Source organism: Somniosus microcephalus, unplaced genomic scaffold, assembly GCF_052327205.1.
Source record: "Somniosus microcephalus isolate GS21.2 unplaced genomic scaffold, FLI_Smic_1.0 scaffold722, whole genome shotgun sequence".
NCBI lineage: Eukaryota > Metazoa > Chordata > Chondrichthyes > Squaliformes > Somniosidae > Somniosus > Somniosus microcephalus.
The window spans coordinates 39,534-54,946 of NW_028225909.1; the positions used below are offsets into that span (position 1 = coordinate 39,534).

At 45.9% G+C, this 15,413-nt stretch overlaps 1 protein-coding gene across 2 annotated transcripts in view; it reads right to left on the bottom strand.

The window, feature by feature from the left end:
- The window catches only part of LOC147081169 (uncharacterized), an 88,833-nt gene that overhangs the window by 17,413 nt on the left and 56,007 nt on the right, over positions 1-15,413 (bottom strand). The window contains exons 5-6 of one of the 2 annotated variants that reach the window (XR_015076803.1): positions 3,637-3,709; positions 208-608 (exon numbers count right to left, since the gene is read on the bottom strand). The gene's annotated coding sequence lies outside the window, so the exon portion shown is untranslated. Of the gene's footprint in view, positions 1-207; positions 609-3,636; positions 3,710-15,413 lie in introns of those variants that run through there. The other variant, XR_015076802.1, reaches the window with a different exon arrangement.

The window sequence follows — 15,413 nt, forward strand, 5'->3', positions numbered from 1 at the left end:
CTCTCCACAGCCTCCCCTGTAATTCTCCGAACTCCGATGGATCCCTGGGCGGTTGCCCGCGGTCGACGCCCGTTGCTCTGACTTCGACCTCCAAGAAGCTTCTTTTCAGGGAAAGATCCCCGTGAGGTGATGCAGTACTGCAGGTGAGTTCGAACCTGCTCGTCACCAGTGTAGTGTCCGCATATCAATAATACACGACTGCAGGAGAACAATAATAACAGGTATTTACTGAACAGAGGGTAAGCTTAAACTGAAAGTACAGAAGCCTGCTATGGCTTTATATACAGGTGTGGTCACTGCCGGTACTACAGTATAAAAAGTCAGTTCTCTCTTAAAGGTACATACACAACTTCCTTAACAATGGATTGCAGCATTTTCCCGATGACTGATGTAGCTTTCAAAAGCTCTTATAATAATGTGTCCATGACTACACAAACCACTCTGGGTCCAGGTATAGTGTGTATCAGTAAAACAGGTTTATTAAGCATTAAACATCCGGTACAAAGAAGTAGTACTTAACAAGAAGATAGTCACAGTCTGTTCGTTCAAACCCCGGCATTCCTTCCGAGTGTCCGCGGCGCAAGTCTCCTGATGTATCTTGCTGTGTTCTGTTGACCGAAGCTCCTATCAATCTCTGGTTACACAGTGCGTGCTTTCGATGTTCAAAACCTGTATCTTTATACCCATTTCCCTCTCGTTTTGCCGACATGGCAGTAATTAACCCTCTAACATCTGGTAAAAAGTCTTGTTCCCCTCTTTACCCATCTTATGACCTTGTTTGATCCTTCTGACTTTTTCTCCATGCATAACAAAGTACCCTTATCTCAGATCTTCACTTTTCACAGAACACTCCCCAGAATGTTGACAAAACAGTCGGTCCATCCAATAGCTGGACCAATGAAGGACGTCTCCAACTCTTATCTATCTCTCTAGTTTTATCTCTTTAAGCATAATATTGCTGAATTCCTCGTCTCCGTAAAGTTAACACAACATTCCATTACTTCAGTAATTTTAAACAGAGCTTTTTAGTCAGGTTGGCATAATCCCATCCTGCTTTGCTCTCAGCCATTCTCCATTTTATACAGGCTTTTAGGCTCTTAACATACAATTTCACATATTATAGTTATATTAGAATGGTTATCGAATCTTAATAATGTTTACTAAATCCTACAGGTGCACCCTATCCTACACTGATGTCACGCTAACTGGCCTGTAGTTCCCTGTTTTTCCTCTCCCTCCTTTCTTAAACAGCGGTGTTACATTTGCGACCTTCCAATCCGCTGGGACCATTCTACCGCTATAGGGGGGGAGGAGCTAAACACGATCAAAATCACTAAGGAAGTGGTACTCTGTAAAATAATGGGACTCAAGGTGGATAAATCACCTGGACCTGATGGCTTACATCCTAGGGTCTTGAGGGAAGTGGTGGTAGGGATTGTGGATGAATTGGTAATAATTTTCCAAAACTCCCTGGACTCAGCAAAGGTCCCGGCAGACTGGAAAACTGCTAATGTAACACCCTTATTTAAAAAGGGCAGTAGACAGAAGGCTGGAAACTATAGACCGGTTAGCCTAACATCTGTGGTAGGTAAAATTTTGGAGTCCATTATTAAGGAGACAGTAACAGGACATTTGGATAACCATAATTTAATAGGACAAAGTCAGCATGGTTTTATGAACGGGAAGTCATGTTTGACAAATTTGCTGGAGTTCTTTGAGGAAGTAACATATAGGGTGGATAAAGGGGAACCAGTGGACGTAGTGTATTTAGACTTCCAAAAGGCATTTGACAAGGTGCCACACAAAAGATTATTGCTTAAGATAAAAAATCACGGGATTGGGGGTAATATTCTGGCATGGATAGAGGATTGGCTATCTAACAGAAGGCAGAGAGTTGGGATAAATGGTTCATTCTCAGACTGGCAATCAGTAACTAGTGGTGTTCCGCAGGGGTCAGTGCTGGGTCCCCAACTCTTTACAATCTATATTAACGATTTGGAGGAGGGGACCGAGTGTAACATATCAAAGTTTGCAGATGATACTAAGATGCGAGGGAAAGTACTGAGTGAGGAGGACATAAAAAACCTGCAAGGGGACATAGACAGTAAGTGGGCAGAGATTTGGCAGATGGAATACAATACTGGAAAGTGTGAGGTTATGCACTTTGGCAGGAAAAATCGTAGAGCAAGTTATTATCTTAATGGCAAGAAACTGGAAAGTACTGAAGTACAAAGGGATCTGGGGGTCCTGGTGCATGAAACTCAAAAGGTTAGTATGCAGGTGCAGCAAGTGATTAAGAAGGCCAATGGAATGTTGGCTTTCATTGCTAGGGGGATAGAATATAAACATAGGGAGGTATTGCTTCAGTTGTACAAGGTATTGGTGAGACCGCACCTGGAATACTGCATACAGTTTTGGTGTCCATACTTAAGAAAGGACATACTTGCTCTCGAGTCAGTACAGAGAAGGTTCACTCGGTTAATCCCGGGGATGAGGGGATGGACATATGAGGAGAGGTTGAGTAGATTGGGACTCTACTCATTGGAGTTCAGAAGAATGAGAGGCGATCTTATTGAAACATATAGGATTGTGAAGGGGTTGGATCGGGTGGATGCGGGGAGGATGTTCCCGATGATGGGTGAAACTAGAACTAGGGGGCATAGTCTTAGAATAAGGGGCTGCTCTTTCAAAACTGAGATGAGGTGGAACTACTTCACTCAGAGGGTGGGAGGTACATGGAATATGCTGCCCCAAAAAGCTGTAGAAGCTACATCATTACATAAATTTAAAACAGAAATAGACAGTTTCCTAGAAGTAAAGGGAATTAAGGGTTACGGGGAGCGGGCAGGAATTTGGACATGAGTCTAGGTTCGGATCGGTCATGGCCCTGTGGGTAGCGGAGCGGGCCCAGAGGCCGTGTAGCCTGATCCTGCTCCTATTTCGTGTGTCTAATTCTGTTAGATTCAGGAGATGGTTCTATGATAGTAGATTGGCGGTTAGGATCAGATCAGCCATGATCTTATTGAATGGCGGAGCAGGCTCGAGGGGCCGATTGGCCTACTCCTGCTCCTATTTCTTATGTTCTTATGTTCTTACAATCTAGGGAATTTTGTAAGATCAAAACCAATGCATCCACTATCTCTTCAGCCACCTCTTTTACAACCCTAGGATGTAGGCCGCCAGGTCCAGGGGATTTGTCGGCTTTTAGTCCCATTAGTTTTCCGAGTACCTTTTCTCTACTTATATTAATGACGTTAAGTTCCTCACCCTCATTACACCCTTGGTTCCCCACCATTGTTGCTGTGCTTTTTGTGTCTTCTACTGTGAAGACATTTTTTTAATGTTTCTGCTATTTTCTTATTCCCCATAATAATTTCTGCTGCCTCAGCCTCTAACATAGAAACATAGAAGATAGGAGGAGGAGTAGGCCATTTGGCCCCTCGAGCCTGCTCCGCCATTCAATGAGATCATGGCTGATCATCCAAACTCAGTACCCTGTCCCTATAGAAACATAGGCTAAACCTATTACAACACAGTCCAAGCAGAATCTATTACCTGTGAACCAACAGCTTCAAATATCTGATTAATCATTCCAGTAAAATATTTGCATTCACAGTGGAAGATAAGCTGTTTTACCTCTACGATAGATGGGTTCATGTTCCGGAATATGCAGAGCCAGTATACACACGCCTGCCTTGTACTGAAGGGTCTGCAATGTTAAAAACAATGTTTGGCAGGTTTTCTCAATTACAAAAATGAATCTGACCAGCACAAGTCAAATGAGGAATATCCGGGGGCAGTAGATGACACACGGTCCAAACACCCAGTCCCCAGGTTTGACACATACCGTACACTACTCTGCCCATCTTACCTTCAGCCGCCTGTTCAGCCATTCATTACACACCACATTCAGTGTTCTCGCAGCTCTGTACATGTGTACATATGTTGGAAAGTACAGGGGCTGCACTGTGGTACAAAGCAGTAACATAGTGAGGGATTGAGATGACAACACAAAAAAACAGGTTTTAGCTGTTTATTGATATCTTCTCAACCCTGAGATAAGACAGATCCTGACTACACACTCCAGCCTGTTGGTCTTACTATTACATACAGGACTTACATGGGCAGCTTTATTCCTTTTCATCAGCATCGTGACATACAACTCAAAGTACAGTGAGATAAGGTAGCAGCTGGTGTGAATGGGGGGCTAGAGGGAGGACAATGATGAGGAGGAGATAGGTTCTTGTGACCAATTCCCCACATGGTCAGCTCTCAATCATACAGAGGCTAGCTGCTTCCCTGCATTTATATAGTGCCTTTCACGACCACCGGACTTCTCAAAGCACTTTACAGCCAATTAAGTACTTTTTTTGAAGTGGAGTCACTGTTGCAATGTAGGAAAGGGACCAACATTTACTTTTGCTACTCTTTTCCTTTTTACATACTTGTAGAAACTCTTACAATCTGCTTTTATATTTCTTACTAGTTTTCTCTCATTCTATCTTTTCCCTTTTTATCAATTTTTGGTCACCCTTTACTGGTTTCTGAAACTCTCCCAATCCTCAGGCTTACTATTATTCTTTGCAACATTATAAGCTTCTTCTTTCAATCTAATGTTATCCTTAACTTCTTTAGTTAGCCACGGTTGGATCACTTTTCCTGTGGAGTTTTTGTTTCTCAATGGAATGTATTTTTGTTGAGAATTATGAAATATTTCTTTAAATGCTAGCCACTGCTTATCTACCGCCATATCTTTTAATCTATTTTTCCAATCTACCTTAGCTAACTCGCCACTCATACCTATGCAATAGGCTTTATTTAAGTTTAAGACTCTAGTTTTGGACTGAGGCAAGTGTCTCTCAAAATTAACATAAAATTCTATTATATTATGATCACTCTGCCCCAGAGGATCCTTTACTATGAGATTGCTAATTAACCCTGTCTCATTACACAACACATGATCTAAAATAGCCTGTTCCCTGGTTGGTTCCATGACATATTGTTTTAGGAAACTGTCCCAAATGCATCCCATGAACTCATCCTCCAGACTACCTTTGCCAATTTGATTTGTCCATTCTATATGAAGATTAAAGTCCCCCAAGATTATTTCATTATTTTTGTTGCAAGCTCCTGCTATTTCTTGATTAATATTCTGTCCAACGGTTTAGCTACGGTTAGGGGGCCTATATACTACTACCAGTGTTTTCTACCCCTTGTGATTCCTTAGCTCCTTATTCTACTTCCTGATCTTCCGAGTCGAGATCATTTCTCACTTCCGTTTTTCAAAATGACGGCCACGGGATCTTTTACGCCCCCCCAAGATGGCAGAGGGGGCCTTGGTTTAACGTCATATCCGAAAGATGTCACCGCTGATAGAGCAGCTCTCCCTCAGTACTGCCCTGGAGTGTCAGCCTAGATTACGTGCTCAAGTCTCCAGAGTGGGACTCAAACCGACGACCTTCTGACTCTTACTCCCTGTAAGGGCGGGAGCGGGGACTGCAGGGAGGATGAGCAACCTGGCCACAGCACCGTGGTACAGGGGGCCATTCAAGTGGAGGGAGTAAAAAGAAATGTTGTAGTGGTAGGGGATAGCATCATTAGGGGGATAGATAGGGTTCTCTGCAATCAAGAGCGGGAGTCCCGAAGGCTGTGTTGCCTGCCCGGTGCCAGGGTTAAGGACATCTCTTCTGGGCTGGAAAGAAACTTGGAGTGGGAGGGGGAGGATCCAGTTGTCATGGTCCATGTTGGTACAAACGATGTAGATAGGACAAGGAAGACGGTTCTGTTAAAGGAGTATGAGCAGCTAGGGGTCAAATTAAAAAACAGAACCTCAAGGGTAATAATCTCTGGGTTATTACCTGAGCCACGAGCGAATTTGGCTAGGATAAATAAAATTAAAGAGTTAAATGCGTGGCTCAAAGACTGGTGTGGGAGAAATGGGTTTTGCTTCTTGGGACACTGGCACCAATACTGGGACAGGAGGGAGCTGTTCCATTGGGACGGACTCCACTTGGCCAGTGCTGGGACTAGAGTCCTGGCGAATCATATAACTAGGGCTGTAGAGAGGACTTTAAACTAATAAGTGGGGGGGAGGTTTCTAGAGAGCAAATAATAGAAATGAGAACAGAGAAGGTCATAGACTTAGGTAGCAGCGGGGGAATTAAAAAACAGAACATGTCAGGAAGGGACAGAAGGTATGGAGTAAAAAGTAAAGTACTAAAAATGGAAAAAACAGGAACTAAGTGTTACAAAACATATTTGAAAGTTCTTCATCTGAATGCACGTAGCATTCGTAACAAAATGAATGAGTTAACGGCACAAATAACGACATATGGGTATGATCTTGTGGCCATTACAGAAACATGGCTGCAGGGTGACCATGACTGGGAATTAAACATACCAGGTTATTTAACAATCAGGAAGGACGGGCAGGAAGGGAGAGGAGTTGGGGTGGCTATGTTAATAAAGGAAGGAATCACTATAATACAGAGAAATGATATTGGGTCAAAGGAGCAGGATAGTGAAACAGTTTGGGTGGAGATAAGGAATAATAAGGGGAAAAAAACACTAGTGGGTGCAGTCTATAGGCCTCCGAACAATTGCAACTCTGTTGGACGGAGTATTAATCAGGAAATAGTTGAGGCTTGTAATAAGGGAACAGCTATAATTATGGGGGATTTTAATGATCATATTAACTGGACAAATCAAATTGAGCAGAGCAGCCTTGAGGATGAGTTCATTGAGTGTATTAGGGATGGGTTTCTTGAGCAGTATGTAACTGAACCGACCAGGGGGCAAGCAACCTTAGATTTGGTCCTGTGTAATGAGACAGGATTAATTAAAAATGTCCTAGTAAAGGATCCCCTTGGAATGAGTGACCATGACATGGTTGAATTCCATATTCAATTAGAGGGTGAGAAGCTTGGATCTCAAACAAGCGTGCTGAGCTTGAATAAAGGAGACTATGAAGGTATGAGAGATGAATTGATTAAAGTGGACTGGGAAAATAGATTAAAGGGTAAGACGGTACATGATCAGTGGTGTACATTTAAGGAGTTATTTTACAACTTCCAAAAAATATATATTCCACTGAGGAAAAAAGGGTGTAAAAGAAAAGACAGCCATCCGTGGCTAAGTAAAGTAATTAAGGATAGTATCCGACTAAAAACAAGGGCATATAAGGTAGCCAAATCTAGTGGGAGGATGGAAGATTGGGAAGTCTTTAAAAGACAGCAAAAAATAACTAAAAGATTGGTTAAGAAAGGGAAGATAGATTATGAAAGTAAATTAGCAAAAAATATAAAAACAGATAGCAAAAGTTTCTATAGTTATATAAAAAGAAAAAGGGTGGCTAAAGTAAATGTTGGTCCCTTAGAGGATGAGACTGGGAAATTAATGGTGGAAAACATGGAGATGGCAAAAACACTGAACAATTATTTTGTATCAGTCTTTACAGTAGAGGACACTAAGAATATCCCAACACTGGACAAACAGGGGGCTCTAGGGGGGGAGGAACTAAATACGATTAAAATCACTAAGGAAGTGGTACTTGGTAAAATAATGGGACTCAAGGCGGATAAATCCCCTGGACCTGATGGCTTGCATCCTAGGGTCTTGAGGGAAGTGGCGGTAGGGATTGTGGATGCATTGGTAATAATTTTCCAAAACTCCCTGGACTGAGCAAAGGTCCCGGCAGATTGGAAAACTGCTAATGTAACACCCTTATTTAAAAAGGGTAGTAGGCAGAAGGCTGGAAACTATAGACCTGTTAGCCTAACATCTGTGCTTGGTAAAATGTTAGAGTCCATTATTAAGGAGACAGTAACAGGACATTTGGATAAACATAATTTAATAGGACAAACTCAGCATGGTTTCATGAAGGGGAAGTCATGTTTGACAAATTTGCTTGAGTTTTTTGAGGAATTAACATACAGGGTGGATAAAGGGGAACCAGTGGACGTAGTGTATTTAGACTTCCAAAAGGCATTTGACAAGGTGCCACACAAAAGATTATTGCTCAAGATAAAAAATCACGGGATTGGGGGTAATATTCTGGCGTGGGTGGAGGATTGGCTCTCTAAAAGAAAGCAGAGAGTTGGGATAAATGGTTCGTTCTCAGACTGGCAACCAGTAACTAGTGGTGTTCCGTGGGGGTCAGTGCTGGGTCCCCAACTCTTTACAATCTATATTAACGATTTGGAGGAGGGGACCGAGTGCAACATATCAAAGTTTGCAGATGATACAAAGATGGGACGGAAAGTAGTGAGTGAGGAGGACATAAAAAATCTGCAAAGGGACATAGACAGGCTAAGTAAGTGGGCAGAGATTTGGCAGATGGAATACAATACTGGAAAGTGTGAGGTTATGCACTTTGGCAGGAAAAATCATAGAGCAAGTTATTATCTTAATGGCAAGAAACTGGAAAGTACTGTAGTACAAAGGGATCTGTGGGTCCTGGTGCACGAAACTCAAAAAGTTAGTATGCAGGTGCAGCAAGTGATCAAGAAGGCCAATGGAATGTTGGCTTTTCTTGCTAGGGGGATGGAATATAAAAACAGGGAGGTATTGCTGCAGCTGTACAAGGTATTGGTGAGACCGCACCTGGAATACTGCATAGAGTTTTGGTGTCCATACTTAAGAAAAGACATACTTGCTCTCGAGGCAGTACAAAGAAGGTTCACTCGGTTAATCCCGGGGATGAGGGGGTGGACATATGAGGAGAGGTTGAGTAGATTGGGACTCTACTCATTGGAGTTCAGAAGAATGAGAGGCGATCTTATTGAAACATATAAGATTGTGAAGGGGCTTGATCGGGTGGATGCGGTGAGGATGTTCCCAATGATGGGTGAAACTAGAAGTAGGGGGCATAATCTTAGAATAAGGGGCTGCTCTTTCAAAACTGAGATGAGGAGAAACTTCTTCACTCAGAGGGTGGTAGGTTTGTGGAATTTGCTGCCCCAGAAAACTGTGGAAGCTACATCATTAAATAAATTTAAAACAGAAATAGATAGTTTCCTAGAAGTAAAGGGAATTAAGGGTTACGGGGAGCGGGCAGGAAATTGGACATGAGTCTAGGTTCGGAATGGTCATGGCCCTGTGGGTAGTGGAGTGGGCCCAGGGGCCGTGTAGCCTGGTTCTGCTCCTACTGTGTTCTAATTCTGTGTTAGATTTCAGGAGATGGTTTTATTCCTGTTCCTGGCTGGGGTGGAGATCGCCTTTACAGAAGGTAAGTACTGTAGAAAATATAGGGACAGAGTGATCTCCTGGAAGAATTTCGATCGCCTAGATGGGTCGGAGAGGAATTTCCCAGATTTTTTTCTCCCAAATTGGCCATTGGGTCTTTTATCTGGTTTTTCGCCTCTCCCGGGAGATCACATGGGTTCGGGTGGATGGAGAGTGATAGAAGATTTGAGGTTAGGATCAGATCAGCCATGATCTTATTGAATGGCGGAGCAGGCTCGAGGGGCCGATTGGCCTACCCCGCTCCTATTTCTTATGTTCTTATGTTTCTTATGTTCTAGAGGTGAGAGTGTCGCCCACTGAGCCGAGGCTGAGCCCTCTTAAACTCCAGCCTAGTTACTGGGGTTATCAGCATCTTCAAACCGCCCCCCACCCCACCAACCCCGTAATTGCCATTATTAACACAGAACAGTCCTTCATGTGATTAACAGCAGAATGGGACCAGTGCGCTCAGGTGTGAACTCGCTGGTGTCTCAGCAGGCGAGTTGAACTGGTGAATTCCTTTTCACACACTGAGCAGGTGAACAGCCTCTCCCCGGTGTGCAGTCGCTGGTGTCTCACCAGGTGCGATGACTGACCAAACCTCTTCCCGCAGCGAGAGCAGCTGAACGGCCTCTCCCTGGTGTGGATTCGTCGATGCTTCTTCAGGCCCTTGGAGCATTTGAAACTCTTGTCGCAGTCGGAACATTTAAACGGCCTCTCGTCAGTGTGAACCAGCTGGTGTTCTCGCAGAGAGGTGAGACGAGTGAATCCTTTCCCGCACTCGGAGCAGGTGAACGCCCTCTCGTCAGTGTGGACTCGCTGGTGCAGCAGTAGAGAGGAGGGACGAGTGAATCCTTTCCCGCACTCGGAGCAGGAGAATGGCCTCTCGTCAGTGTGAACCAGCTGGTGTTCCCGCAGAGAGGTGAGACGAGTGAATCCTTTCCCGCACTCGGAGCAGGTGAACGTCCTCTCGTCAGTGTGAACTCGCTGGTGCAGCCGCAGAGAGGAGGGATGAGTGTATCCTTTCCCGCACTTGGAGCAGGAGAACGGCCTCTCGTCAGTGTGAACCAGCTGGTGTATCAGCAGGGTGGAGGAGAGAGTGAATCCCTTCCCACACACGGACAGGTGAACGGCCTCTCCCCGGTGTGAACACGCTTGTGTATCAACAGCTGGCAAGACTGGTTAAACCTCTTCTCACAGTGAGAGCAGGCAAACGTCTTCTCCCCGGTGTGAACTCGCCGGTGTCTCAGCAGAATGGATTGTGTAGTGAATCCCTTCCCGCACACTGAGCAGGTGAATGGCCTCTCCCCGGTGTGAACTCGCCGGTGTCTCAGCAGAATGGATTGTGTAGTGAATCCCTTCCCGCACACTGAGCAGGTGAACGGCCTCTCCCCGGTGTGAACTCGCCGGTGTCTCAGCAGAGCGGATTGTTCAGTGAATCCCTTCCCGCACACGGAGCAGGTGAACGGCCATTTCACAGAGTGACTGCGTTGATGAGTCTCCAGCTCGGAAAGGCAACTGAATCCCTTCCCGCATTCCCGACATTTGCACGGACTCTCCTCGCTTTGGTTACACTTGTGCCTCCCCAGGCTGCTCGTTCGGTTGAATCCACGTCCACACACAAGACACGTGTGCAGTTTGCCCGCACTCTGATTGCTGCTTTCCGCTTCCATATGTCGATGATATTCAGGTCCTGATGAATCGAGTGACTCTGTCAGATCTTCGTGTGAAGTTTGCGTTAAGCTGCCCATCTGTAATTCCTCCCCTTGCAGGAGACGGTAAAAGAGGTTTATATAAGTAATTAATGTAAATACAGGAGAGAAAATAAAGAAAGACTGGCCTTTATACAGTGCCTTTCACGACCAACGGTTTTACAGCCAATGAAGTACTTTCTGAAGTGTAGTCGCTGTTGTAATGTGGGAAACACTGCAGCCAATTTACATGATAAATAATGGCCAGGACACCGGGGATAACTCTCCTGCCCTTCTTCAAAATAATGGGATCTTTTATGTCCACCTGAACGTGTCTTCCGAAAGACAGCCCTCTGACAGTGCGGCACTCCCTCAGTGCTGCCCCTCCGACAGTGCAGCGCTCCCTCAGTACTGCCCCTCCGACAGTGCGGCGCTCCCTCAGTACTGCCCCTCCGACAGTGTAGCACTCCTTCAGTACAACCCCTCCGACAGTGCAGCACTCCTTCAGTACAGCCCCTCCGACAGTGCAGTGCTCCCTCAGTACTGCCCCTCCGACAGTGCAGCGCTCCCTCAGTACTGTCCCTCCGACAGTGCAACGCTCCCTCAGTACTGCCCCTCCGACAGTGCAGAGCTCCCTCAGTACTGTCCCTCCAACAGTGCGTAGCTCCCTCAGTACTGTCCCCCGACAGTGCAGCACACCCTCAGTACTGCCCCTGCGACAGTGCGGCGCTCCCTCAGTACTGCCCCTGCGACAGTGCGGCGCTCACTCAGTACTGCCCCTCCGACAGTGCGGCGCTCCCTCAGCACCGCACTGGAGTGTCAGCCTCGCTTTATATGCTCAAGTCCCTGGAGCGGGATTTGAACCCACAACCTTCTGACTCTGCTATCCACTGAGCCACAGCTGACTCCAGTCTTTTACACAGTTTCATCATAACTTCCTTGCTTTTGCACTCTACGCCTCTCCTAAAGCAAGGGAGAGTTATGATGAATTGTTAAACAGTTTTTTTTGCAGAGTGACCAAGGCTGTCTGTAGGAAACAATTTTACATTTGAAAGAAGCTTGTATTGTGAAGCTTGTGCCCCTTTGCCAGGCCCGCTGCCTGCGGCCCCACTCCCAGATTCCAGCCCCAGCTCTGTGCTGCCTGCGGCCCCTCTCCCAGATTCCAGCCCCAGCTCTGTGCTGCCTGCGGCCCCTCTCCCAGATTCCAGCCCCAGCTCTGTGCTGACTGAGCTGCTCTCACCTGGGGACAGCGCGTCACAATCGGGCCCCAGCCTCAGCGCCGGAGGAAGGTCCCGCCCCCTTGCCGCGCCGCCATTCGTTGGAGGACCAGGCCGCCCAGTTCAGTCCTCCCAGCTCAGCCCTCTTCCGATTGGTCAGCACTCCTGTCAGTCAGAATCACATTGCTCCGGCTCACTCCGCCCCCCCGCGCGGCTCAATCCGCTCCGTTCGGCGCCCGCGTAGGTCCCGCCCGCCCGACTCTCAGGTTTGGTTTTTCTCGTCCTTTAATTTATAATCTCGCTCTCCGCTCCCCCCTCACCTCGATTTAAATCGATTCCCCAACACTTTACTTTACCCCGGCCGCTGATTCCGCCTCTTCCCCGGGCCCGGCCTTCCGTCTGCTCCCCGGAGGCCCCGCACAGGCGCACTGGCAGCCTGGTGTTGTGGTGAGGGGCCGAATGAGCATGCGCGGCCCTGCCTCTCCACATTTAAAGGGACATCCACCCCCTCCACATTTAAAGAGACACCCACCCCCTCCACATTTAAAGGGACACCCTCTCCCTCCACATTTAAAGGGACACCCACCCCCTCCACATTTAAAGGGACACCCACCCCCCTCCACATTTAAAGGGACACCCTCCACATTTAAAGGGACACCCACCCCCTCCACATTTAAAGGGACACCCACCCCCTCCACATTTGAAGGGACACCCACCTCCTCCACATTTAAAGGGACTCCCTCCCCCCCTCTCATGTCCACTACTGTGGAGGAGGAATTATGGTTTCCTGGACCAATATGTCGAGGAACCAACCAGAGATCAGGCCATCTTAGACTGGGTATTATGTAACGACAAAGGATTAATTAGCAATCTTGTTGTACAAGGCCCCTTGGGTCGGAGTGATCATAATATGATAGAATTCTTCATTAAGATGGAGAATGAAGTTGTTGACTCAGAGACTAGGGTCCTAAATTTAAATAAAGGAAACTACGATGGTCTGAGGAGCGAGTTGGGTAGGATTGATTGGGGAATGTCACTCAAAGGGTTGACGGTGGATAGGCAATGGCAAACATTCAAAGACCGCATGGATGAACTACAGAAGTTGTTCACCCCAGTTTGGCACAAAAATAAAACAAAAAAGGTGACTCAACCGTGGCTAACAAGGGAAATTAGGGATAGCATAAGATGCAAGGAGAGGACACATAAATTGGCCAGAAAAAGCAGTAAACCTGAGGATTGGGATCAGTTTAGGATTCAACAAAGGAGTACAAAGGGATTAATTATGAAGGGGAAAATAGAATATGAGAGTAAGCTTGCAGGGAACATAAAAACTGACTGTAAAAGCTTTTATAGATATGTGAAGAGAAAACGAACATAAGAACATAAGAAGTAGGAGCAGAAGTAGTCCATACGGCCCCTCGGGCCTGCTCCGCCATTCAATAGGATCATGGCTGATCCAAATCTAGACTCACGTCCACTTCCCTGCCCACTCCCCATGACCCCTAATTCCCTTATCAGTTAGGAAACTGTCTATCACAGTTTTAAATTTATTTAATGTCGCAGCTTCCACAGCTATCTGAGGTAGCAAATTCCATAGATTTACTACCCTCTGAGTGAAGAAGTTTCTCCTCATCTCAGTTTTGAAACAGCAGCCCCTTATTCTAAGATTATGCCCCCTAGTTCTAGTCTCACCCATCAGTGGAAACATTCTCCCCGCATCCACCCAATCAAGCCCCCTCATAATCTTATATGTTTCGATAAGATCGCCTCTCATTCTTCTGAATTCCAATGAGTAGAGGCCCAACCTACTCAACCTTTCCTCATAAATCAACCCCCTCATCTCCGGAATCAACCGAGTGAACCTTCTCTGAACTGCCTCAAGAGCAAGTATATCTTTTCTTAAATATGGAAACCAAAACTGTACGCAATATTCCAGGTGTGGCCTCACCAGTACCCTGTATAACTGAAGCAAGACTTCCCTGCTTTTATACTCCAGCCCCCAAGCAATAAAAGCCAAGATTCCATTGGACTTCCTGATCACCTGCTGTACCTGCATACTAACCTTCTGTGTTTCATGCACCAGGACCCCCAGATCCCTTTGTACTGTAACACTTTGCAGTTTCTCTCCATTTAGATAATAACTTGCTCTTTGATTTTTTCTGCCAAAGTACATAACCTCACACTTTCCAACATTATATTCCATCTGCCAAATTTCTGCCCACTCACTTAGCCTGTCTATGTCCTTTTGCAGGTTTTTTATGTCCTCCTCACTCACTGCTTTCCCTCCCATCTTTGTATCGTCAGCAAACTTGGATATGTTGCACTCGGTCCTCTCCTCCAAATCGTTAATATAGATTGTAAAGAGTTGGGGTCCCAGCACTGACCCCTGCAGAACACCACCAGTTACTGATTGCCAACCCGAGAATGAACTATTTATCCCAACTCTCTGTTTTCTGTTAGATAGCCAATCTTCCACCCATGCCAGTATATTACCCCCAATCCTGTGATTTTTTATCTTGTGCAGTAATCTTTTGTGTGGCACCTTGTCACATGCCTTTTGGAAGTCCAAATACACCACATCCACTGGTTCCCCTTTATTCACTCTGTTTGTTACATCCTCAAAGAATTCGAGCAAATTTGTCAAACATGACTTCCCCTTTATAAAACCATGCTGACTCTGTCCGATTAAATTATGCTTATCCAAATGTCCTGTTACTGCTTCCTTAATAATGGACTCCAACATTTTACCAACCACAGATGTTAGGCTAACTGGTCAATAGTTTCCAGCTTTTTGTCTACGTCCCTTTTTAAATAAGGGCGTAACATTAGCAGTTTTCCAACCTGCTGGGACCTTGCCTGAATCCAGGGAGTTTTGGAAAATTACCACCAATGCATCCGCAATCCCCACCGCTACCTCTCTCAAGACCCTAGGATGTAAGCCATCAGGGCCAGGGGATTTATCCGCCTTAAGTCCCATTATCTTACTGAGTACTGTGGAAATGTGAATAAAATGGACGATGAATTGGCTTACAAAAATGGCTTTGCACAAGGAAAGTCAGATTAGATTAAAGAGCAGCCCCAGCTTTGCAAAGTGCAAAGCTAGCAGAAAAGAGAGACACCTGCCCCAGCCTGCGGCCAAGTGTTAACGAGCAATAAAGGTCACTGAAAGGGCTTAACTGCTAGCTAGAAGATGACTGACTAGCTATTGTGCGGTGCCCAATCACGATCCGGTACTTCAGGAAGGCATATGCAGCAGTGAGCCCACTCAGGACTTGCCCGCCAG